The 9,652-nt window shown below is 33.8% G+C and overlaps 1 long non-coding RNA gene across 1 annotated transcript; it reads left to right on the plus strand.

The window, feature by feature from the left end:
- The first annotated feature begins 4,101 nt into the window (after positions 1–4,101).
- LOC145790582 (uncharacterized) lies at positions 4,102–8,372 on the plus strand. Its single transcript, XR_014329407.1, has 2 exons — positions 4,102–4,690; positions 7,825–8,372. It is a non-coding gene; the product is annotated as an uncharacterized LOC145790582 (long non-coding RNA).
- Positions 8,373–9,652: the final 1,280 nt, after the last annotated feature.

Here is a 9,652-nt window from a genome sequence, read left to right on the forward strand (position 1 = left end):
AGGTTAACCGAGCCTAACTAAAATTGCATCTTGTATGTGTTGCATTAGGCAAAATAACATGAACTAGGACACGCACATTTGCTAACTAGTTTATTGTTTTGGCACGGAGTACAATGTAAGTGGTTATGCTTTAGCATCCAACATGCGTGTGAATGTTGCCATAATAGTATGCTTGCCATGCGGCTAAGTGCTTACATGAGATAAATTGCTTGAATGCCTGTGGGTGGAGGTCAAATTGCTTAAATTGGGATAGTGCGTTAAAGCTATATTTGTTTTAAGCCCACCGGATAGTGGCAAAACCGTCTTTTCTAAAAGCCCACTTGACGGTGGCAAAATCTGCATTTTAGCCTACTTGCGAGTAGCAAACCATTTTCAAAACAAACATGAAATGCTTTATTATTCCAATTTGAGCGATTTGGTCTATACTTGTTTGCTGCGCGCATAACATAGTAATTCTAGGCTAATAATTGGTTTAAGAACACATAAAGTTTTCAAAAACGGATATCACGGTTAGTAGAGGCCGGTCTTCGGACCGGGCGAAAGGGGGTGCTCATAGCTGACATTCCCCGATCGTACCCAAGCTCCCGAGCCGAGACAACTCCGGTGATGACGGACATGTGGCCTTCGGCACCGAGTCAGGGTTTCCTAAATTCTCCCATTTTAAAATATTTAGGTGGCGACTCTGTATCTGGCAAAGCAGTCCATGTTTGGCACTACTTTTTCAAAAATCTGTTTCTCAAAACGATTTGCCAGATTTGGACTCTTTGATTCAGATTTAGAACCGTGACACAAATCGAGTCCGAACTGTAGCAAGGCCCACGCGGGCGCGTCTACAGGTAGGCAATGATGTTAAGGATGCTGATTAAGTGATACGAATCAGTTATATTGATAGTGGCTCTGCTTCGTATTTTCTGTTATATATGAAGGAAAGAATTCTTAATTTGTACGCAATATATAAATTGACTAGAATTTATTTGATATTTTTCTTAAAAATAATCTTTTCATTTGGTTGACATTGCTCGTAAATCTAAATTGTCTATAGTGAATGGCCTATAATGCATTTTATAGTGCTATAAAATGATGCCATTTTGGGGAAAGGAAAAGGGAAAGAGCAATTGGGTAGGTTTTTTTCCTTTTCTTTTCTTTTCTTTTTTTTTTTTTTTTAATTTTTTTCTCCAATTCGACATTGTTATGGGGGGGAAAGGGAAAAGGATAGGGGTAGGTTTTTCTGTTTTTCTTCATCTCAAAACTACTTTTGGGGACACTATAGGATGCACTATAAATAATTTACTACAGTATTGGGCTGGGCAAGTATCTTTTTGACTTGCCAAAATCAAATGACTCAAACCAATCCGTCGCAGGATGAGCAATTTCAATAGTCCGAATAGACAGATGTGGATACAATTTTTTCAATCTGCTTAAACTCGGATGGATCGAGGATGGAAAGCCACCCAACCTAACCCAATCCGCCAACATCTTTCAAAATATGACGTTATGCTTTTATGCTTTATTTGTTAAAAAAGTGACATTTTATTTAGTAATTATATTTTTTAAATTTTTATTTATGAATATAAAAGTTGAGAATTTATTTTTATTATAAAAAATAAAGAATAAAAATTTTGCGCTTAAAATAGTAAATATTTACTGAAAAATAGTTTGAAAAAACGGCCCAAAAAATAAAACTTGAACCATCAAATCGATCCGCATCCAACCGCAAATCTACACAGCATACTCAATCCACGTCTGCTAACTAAGCAACAAATGTGAATTGATTTTTCCCAATCTACCTAAGTTCAGACGGATAGTGAATGAGAAACTTTCCGATTTAACCTGATCTGTGATCACCTCTACCAATAAGATCTTAATTCCTGGTCTTAGAGCCAACTTTTTTTCTTTTTGGTTTTTTAGCTGTGAACCCAACTTTCGCTTTATTACCACTTGCAATTTTGTCAAATTCTTCAGGCATGAGGACCATTAAACTCAATATTTTTAAATTATAAATTCTTTAAATGTAAATAATTTAGAATTTATCTTGCAAACTCTAATTTGTTTTTAAAAAAGAACAATTACCATTGAGTTCTATTTAGTGAGATTTTGTTAGGTAAGTCCCATATAAAGTTTATATCCAAAAAAATCTTCCTTTTTTTTTTCTCTAACTATTTTTATTGTTAGATGATTTTGCCCATTTTGACTATTAAACTCACTATTTTTAAATTACAAATTCTTTAAATCTAAATAATTTAGAATTTATTTTGCAAACTCTAAGTAATTTTTAAAAATGAACAATTACCAATGAGTTCTATTTAGTGAGATTGTGTAAGGTAAGTCCGATATAAAGTTTTTATCCCAAAAAAATCTTCTTCTTCTTCTTCTACTTCTTCTTCTTCTTTTTTTTTTTTTTTGTCTTTCTCTAACTATCAATTAAAAAGAGAAGGAGCCTGATATATGTTGATTCAAAAACTTGATGATGTGGCAACATTTTGTTTTTTTTTTTTTCATTTTAAATTTAAAATTTTAAAATGTCATAATTTTCATATTTCACATTTTTTTTTGTTTTTTTTATTTTTATCAAATTTATATTTTTAGAATTTATTCGTCAAAATCTATCAATGACTAATATTTAATATAAATTTGTATAGAAGAAGAAAATATTTTTTTTGCTGAAACAATTGCTTGAAACATTGTTGTGCATAATTAAGAAAATATTCTAGTTTTGACATTGAAAAAAAATTAATAGTTTATTTTAACAAAATTTTATATTTAATGTTAATCTTATTTGATAGATTTCGTTGTGTAAATTCCAAATATATAAATTTGATTAAAAATTAATGTATATAATAAAAGTGATGAAGTTTTAAAATTTTGAAATAATAAAAATTAAAGTAAATGTCACATGAATATCTTGAAATGTGCCCACTTCAGTTAAAAGAAATTGTTTAATGACCCTGGTGCATGGTCAGGTGATGCCACTGAAAGTTGTGATTAGTGGAAGGGGTGAGACTCACCATTTTGTGTTGAAACATTGAGACAAGGTCTTTGGTGATTGGTGAATAACATTACCACATGGTGCAGTCGGAGAATCTAATAATTTTCTTTTCAACTAAGACTTATTGAAATAGGAAAAAATGTATGAGACTCTTGAAAAGTACTCATAATTCTACCCATAATGATGTGACAGAGTATGTGTCAACTTCTTATTTGTTACACATTTAATGATTTTGGACCCAACTCCTATGCCACATCATTGTAGATGAATTTGTAACTATAAATATATGGGTAGCACTACTCTTGAAATAAAATATCTAGAGCAAGACCTAACTTCAAACAACTCTATAAAGAAAAATGATTATCCATTGAATTTGAGCTCGGCCTAATTATCCGAATTAGGCAAGTTGGAAGACCATTCATATGACCAACGTCATCCTCATCAACCGGCATTCATCCGGATGACCGACATGCACAAATTCAGATAATTAGAACAAATCCAAATTCGATAGATATAATATTATCTATAGAAAGTAAGACTTATCATTAAATATTTATTTCAAAAAATCACTTCGTTTTTTTAAAAAGTAAAAAATAAAAAAATCACTTCAACTTTAAAATTGTGTTTTTAAAGCACAATCAAAGTAATTTAGAATTTATTTTGCAAAACGAAGTTATTTTTTTTTAAAAAAAAATCACTTACAACTTTTCCATGACACAAATTAAAAAAATAAAAATAAAAATAAAAAGTTAATAACTTAATTGAAGTTGGTATTTTTAAAACAAAAATTCACAAAATAAAATGAGTTGAAAAATAAGTTAAAATTAATTTAAATTTCAAAAATGAATTTTAAAATAATGTCGATTTGGCTTCTTTTTTTAAAAAAAAAAAAAAATGGTTTTTGACTTTCTCAGCAGCTACATCCCACTTTACAACCACTTGCATTCTTTCCATTTTTTTGACTACCATATGCTTCCCCCCACCTACCCACCCTACCTTCGTGGCAGCGTCCTCCATGCCTCCAAAAGGTCTCTACTGAAAGTCAGATTCACATTTGGTGCAAAAGAATTAGCAAGGTGTGATATAACTACTTAAATACCCACTGTGCGCACCTTGACAGATCGCATTCATCCCATAGCCTTTTTGTCCTTCATTGGTCTTTGTTGAGCTTTAATACAATGGCAATGGTAGGAGCCCAAGAAGCCACCTCTTCCAATTCTCGTTGTAGCTATCATGTGTTCTTGAGCTTCAGAGGTGAAGACACTAGCTAGACGTTTACTGATCACCTCTGCACAGCTTTGGTGCATGCAGGATTTCGCACTTTCAAAGATGATGACGACATTGAAAGAGGAGAAAAAATTAAGTTTGAATTGCAGAAAGCAATTCAAGGGTCGAGGATTTCAATAGTTGTCTTCTCGAAAGACTATGCATCTTCAAGTTGGTGTCTTGATGAGCTTGTGATGATTCTCAAACGTACGAAAACCACTGGACATGTAGTTCTACCTATCGTCTATCACATTGATCCATCCCATGTGAGGAAGCAAATGGGAAGTTTCAAAGAAGCATTCGCATGCTATGAGGAGAGATTCCAGACAGAAAGGAGTGAAAGAAGAGTTGAATGGATGGTCAAAATGGAAAAATGGAAGGCAGCACTGGAGAAGCTGCAGATTTAGCAGGGATGAATACACAAAATCAAGCTAATGGGTAATTTCCTACCAAGTTGTTTTTTAGTTAGGCATCACTTGCATTACCCTTTTTTTGGGATTTCGTTAATAACAGTATTTTACACAAGGGCGTTTTGGATTGAGTTTTATTTGGTTCATTTTTTGGATGATTTCTTTTTGTGAGTTTCTTGAGATTTAAACACAATAGTTAAATTTTTCTTGAGGGGAAATCCTACCATCCTATAAATTGGATTCCTTTGAACTCGGCTCATGTTTGAGCCTTACAAAAAGATCTTAACTAAACCAAAAAATATAAATAAAAATTGAAATAATTAGCTATGGTTTTTGTAGATGCTCCTCCCTTTCAAGCTATTTGAAAATATCACATCTAGTTATTCATTTCCAATGACGACATTTCTTCTGGAAATTAAGCCCATTCTGAAAAGTTTTAACAACATAGCTTACTAATACTATATAAAAATGTAAAAATTGGGGAAAACAATCTGTATTAGAAAAAGGGGTATTGTTTCAAAACCATGATTGTGAAAACTCTTTTCTTTACATTTGAGACGCCACCAATTGTCTAAACAAAGATAGTAACAATCATTTTGTTCATTACTGCATGAGAACTTGTAACTAAGTTCAAGTCATGGCATTCTTATTGTGCTTTCTTTTCAATCTTGATTGCAATCTTTAGGCTCGAGTCAAGGTTTATCCATAAAATTGTAAAAGTGGTTGGAGGCAAACTAAGTCGCACAATCTTGGGCATTTCCCCCTACTTTGATTGGAATACATTCTCGAGCAAAAAACATTGAGCATTGGTTAGAAGATAAGTTCAACAATATTGGTATAGTCGCAATTTGTGGGATTAGTGATTCTTAGTGGAATAGGAAAGACAACCATAGCCAAATTTCTATATAATTCTAACTTCTCAAGATTTGAAAGAAGTAGCTCTCTTGCAAATATAGGAGAAATTTTTAAACAGCAAGATGGCTTATTCCGTTTACAAAGACAACTTCTTCCAGATATTTTAAAAGGAAGAAAGGAAAATTTGTATAGTGTTGATGAAGGATTAAGATTAAATATGTGATATGTTGCAAAAGAGTTCTTGTAGTGCTTGATGATGTCGATACAATGGACCAATTAGATGCAATACATGGAATGCGAGATCGGCTTTTTCAAGGTAGTAAAGTCATCATAACTACTAGGCGTTTGCAATTGCTAAAGGCTCATGAAGTTTGTGAGGTGCACAAGGTTGAAAATTTGAATTATTGTGAATCATTGGAGCTCTTGAGTTGGCATGCCTTTGGGCAAAGCCATTCCATTGATGGTTTTATGGAGTACTCAAAAGTGGTGGTTCACCATTGTGGAGGGCTTCCATTAGCTATAAAAATTTTAGGTTCTTCTTTATCTGGGAAAAGCTTAAATGTGTGGAAAAGTCAATTAGAGAAATTGAAAGAAATTCCTAATACTGAAATCCTTGAAAAGCTCAAAATAAGTTTTGACTCTTTACAAGATGATCATGACAAAAATTTATTCCTTCATGTTGCTTGTTTCTTTGTTGGGATAAACGAAAATTGGGCAATCAAAATCCTAGATGGATGTGATTTTTACACAACGATTGTAAGGTCCCAATGTCTCACATCAGGAATGGAGAGGGAGTTCCTAGGCTATAAAAGTAAAAATCCGGACCCTTATATAGCATCGAAGCCTTTTCCTGAGTAGTGAAATCCCTAGTAGAACTCCCCAGTTAAGCGGGCTTAGGCTATAGTAGTTCTGAGATGGGTAACCCACTAAAAGAACAAATCCATGCGGGTATGGCCCAAAGCGGACAATATCGATGACGTGTGAAGGGTTGGAGCATTACAAATGGCATCAGAGCCAACCCATGCACACAACCATGTAAGCCACTTATTCTGGGCTGGCCACGAGCTTGTCATGGTATTCTGATTGATTATAAACCCTCGCCAGGATGCGAGGATTTATAAATGGGAGAGTTTGTAATACCCTGTCTCACATCAGAAGTTTGCATGGGTGATCTTGGACATATAAATCATTACTACCTTGTTACTAAGTAACTTGGACTTAAACTTTTGGGTATTGTTAGTCGACCCACAAGTTACTTGGGCTAGCAAGTAGTGGGGAGCGTTACAACGGTTGTGTTTCAAAGTCTCATTAATAGATGTTTGTTAACGATTGATTATCGTAAAAAGTTAACGATGCCTCAATTGATTCAAGAAATAGGAAGAGAAATTGTTTGTGAAGAATCACCTAAGGAACCAGGAGAGCGTAGTAGACTCTAGAATCATAAGGATTCCTTTCATGTCTTAAGGGAAAATTCTGTAAGAATTAACTTTACTACTCTTGTTTATTTGTATGTATTTGTGTAGGGATGTTATTTACTATTGAGAAATGATGGGTAAATTACATTGTTAGTCCTTGTTGTTAAGCAAAGTGTCGCTTTAGTCCCTTTAATTTCATTTTAAACAATTTGGTTCTAACACTTTCAATTTTGTTGCAATGTGATCCCTTTGTCACTTACTGTTAGAATTTGAAACCAAAAAATACGTGTAAAGCTAAAGGGATCAAAGTGGAGTTCAAATTTTGGTTCCTCTAGTTTTGCATGCAATTTTTTTTGTTTAAAATATAAACAACACATGATGGAGGGATCATATTGAAACAAAATTGAAAGTGTGATGATCAAATTGTTGAAATTTAAATTATGAGGACCAAAATGAAAATTCTCTCAAACTCGAGAGATCAGTGGTGTAATGTATCCAAAAATGATACAAAAACAAATTTTTTATACAAAAAATCTTCCAGAATAATGTGATAATTGGACTTATGAAATTATGAGCCACATTGGTGAGTGTTTTGATTTGAGGGTGATTATTGGATAGTCCGGGAGTGCAGCCACGTGGTGCTCTATGCTATTGTGATTGATGGAAAATGTGGATATTATGATTTTGTGTTGGATAGTTGAGAAATATGAGCGGGTATGATGAATGATGATTGATGAGAGAGAATGGACACGTGATACTCTGGAAGTATTCAATAATTTTGTTTTTGATTTGAAATGAAAACTACATCATTCTGTATGAAAATTTTGTACAAAAAATCTGTTTGTATAATATTACTCTTACTGATCAATGTCGTTCTCTCTATCTTTCTTAGGGGACAAGAATAATTGAAGGCCTCATACTTGATATGAATTTGCTGAATGAAGAAAAATATTCCAAACCAGCCTATGGTGTCAATGGAAAACGTCGTTTTGAAGAATTCCACAACACATCATTGTTGTCAAATGGAGGCAATTCATTTAAAAGACATTGTGTTAGCATCTTCTCCTGGAAGACGATAGGACCTAGTCCAAGCATTTCAAATCAGATAGCTTTGGAAGTTGATGCTTTTTCACAAATGCAAAAGCTAAAACTTCTGCAACTCAATTTTGTATGAGTCAATGGTAGCTTTGTAAATTTTCCTAAAGAATTATGATGGTCGTCTTAGCATGGATTCCCTTTCAAATCTATGCACAAAGATTTCTCTTTGGAAAGCATGGTTGTTCTTGACATGCATTGTAGCAGGTTGCAAAAAGTTTGGGAAGCAACCAAGATATGTACATTCTTTTCTTTTCTTTTCTTTTTTTTTTCCCTTCTAGTTTTTAAAGTTTGTAGGAAACTAAAACTATCATTAATAACCAACCTTTTTCTTCTTTTACAGTTTCTCAACTCGTTAAAAATCCTTGATCTTAATCATTCCTATAACCTCACTGAAACTCCCAACTTCTCAAATGTCCCCAATCTTGAGAGAGTAATATTTAAGAATTGTGCAAGATTGTTTGCGGTTCATGAATCCGTTGGACATCTTCACAGACTTGTTTTGTTAAATTTAAGAGATTGTAAAAATTAGAGGAAGCTTCCTAGAAGCATTGGGATGCTAAAATTTTTGGAAACACTTGACATCTCGGGGTTGTTCAAATCTTGAGGAATTACCTGTAGAGATGGGGACTATGGAGTCTCTAACAACATTCTGTGCAAATGAAATTCCTATAAGTAGATTAGTCTCTACCACTAGGGTGGTCAAACCATGGCATTCATTCATGTGGCCTTCTCTATTAAAGCCGATAAGAAGTTTAAACATTTCATGGGCTCTTCTACCTTAGTCCTTGGTACATTTGAGTCTTGAGCGGTGCAATCTATCAGATGACGATTTCCCTAGGGATCTTAGCAACCTATCATCATTGCAGATATTGAATTTGAGTTGTTATCCAATTTGTAACCTCCCAGATTGCATTAGAGCTCTTACTAGACTTGAGATTCTTGATTTAAGTGACTACACAAGGCTCTAGTCACTTGTAGTGCAACAAAATTTAAAAGAATTGTGGTGCACAACATGTACATTGTTGGAGAAAATAACTTTTGAATCACGTCCATTAACCATAGAATATAAAATCTTTCATCACAATCAATTTGCCTGGAACATGTTCAGACCAGATCTATACTGTTATATGTGTAGTTGAGATTCTGGGTGACTTGAAGTTAGAACCCATAGAAATGTTGACATGGAGACAATTATCAATTTGGGCTTTTCCACCTTGGGATCCATTGAAGTCCCAACGGTTATGCTTTCAAGCTGTGACTAGGAGAAAGCAAGGAAGCTTTCCATGTAGGTCATTTCTCTCTCTCTCTCTCTCTCTCTCAATAGTCAATATGTAATGGTTAAATTATTTTTTTTGTGGCATAGGGATGTCATGATAAACATATATTCTACGCGTATCTTCCAGGAAGCAATGTTCCAGACTGGTTCAACTTGAAAATATGGGATCTTTAATATCTTTTACTGTGCCATCGTATGTTAATTTCAAAATCAAAGGTGTGAGCTTGTGTTATATTTGTGCACTTTCAAGTAACCGAAAAGTTTATGGTTGTGCCCATACTATTATCAGTAATAAAACCAAGAGTCTGATTTGGAGCCATCGCACACGAGTCTTTGGCAAGCCAAA

This window comes from Camellia sinensis, chromosome 5, assembly GCF_055761805.1.
Source record: "Camellia sinensis isolate YWXY chromosome 5, ASM5576180v1, whole genome shotgun sequence".
Classification (NCBI taxonomy): Eukaryota; Viridiplantae; Streptophyta; class Magnoliopsida; order Ericales; family Theaceae; genus Camellia; species Camellia sinensis.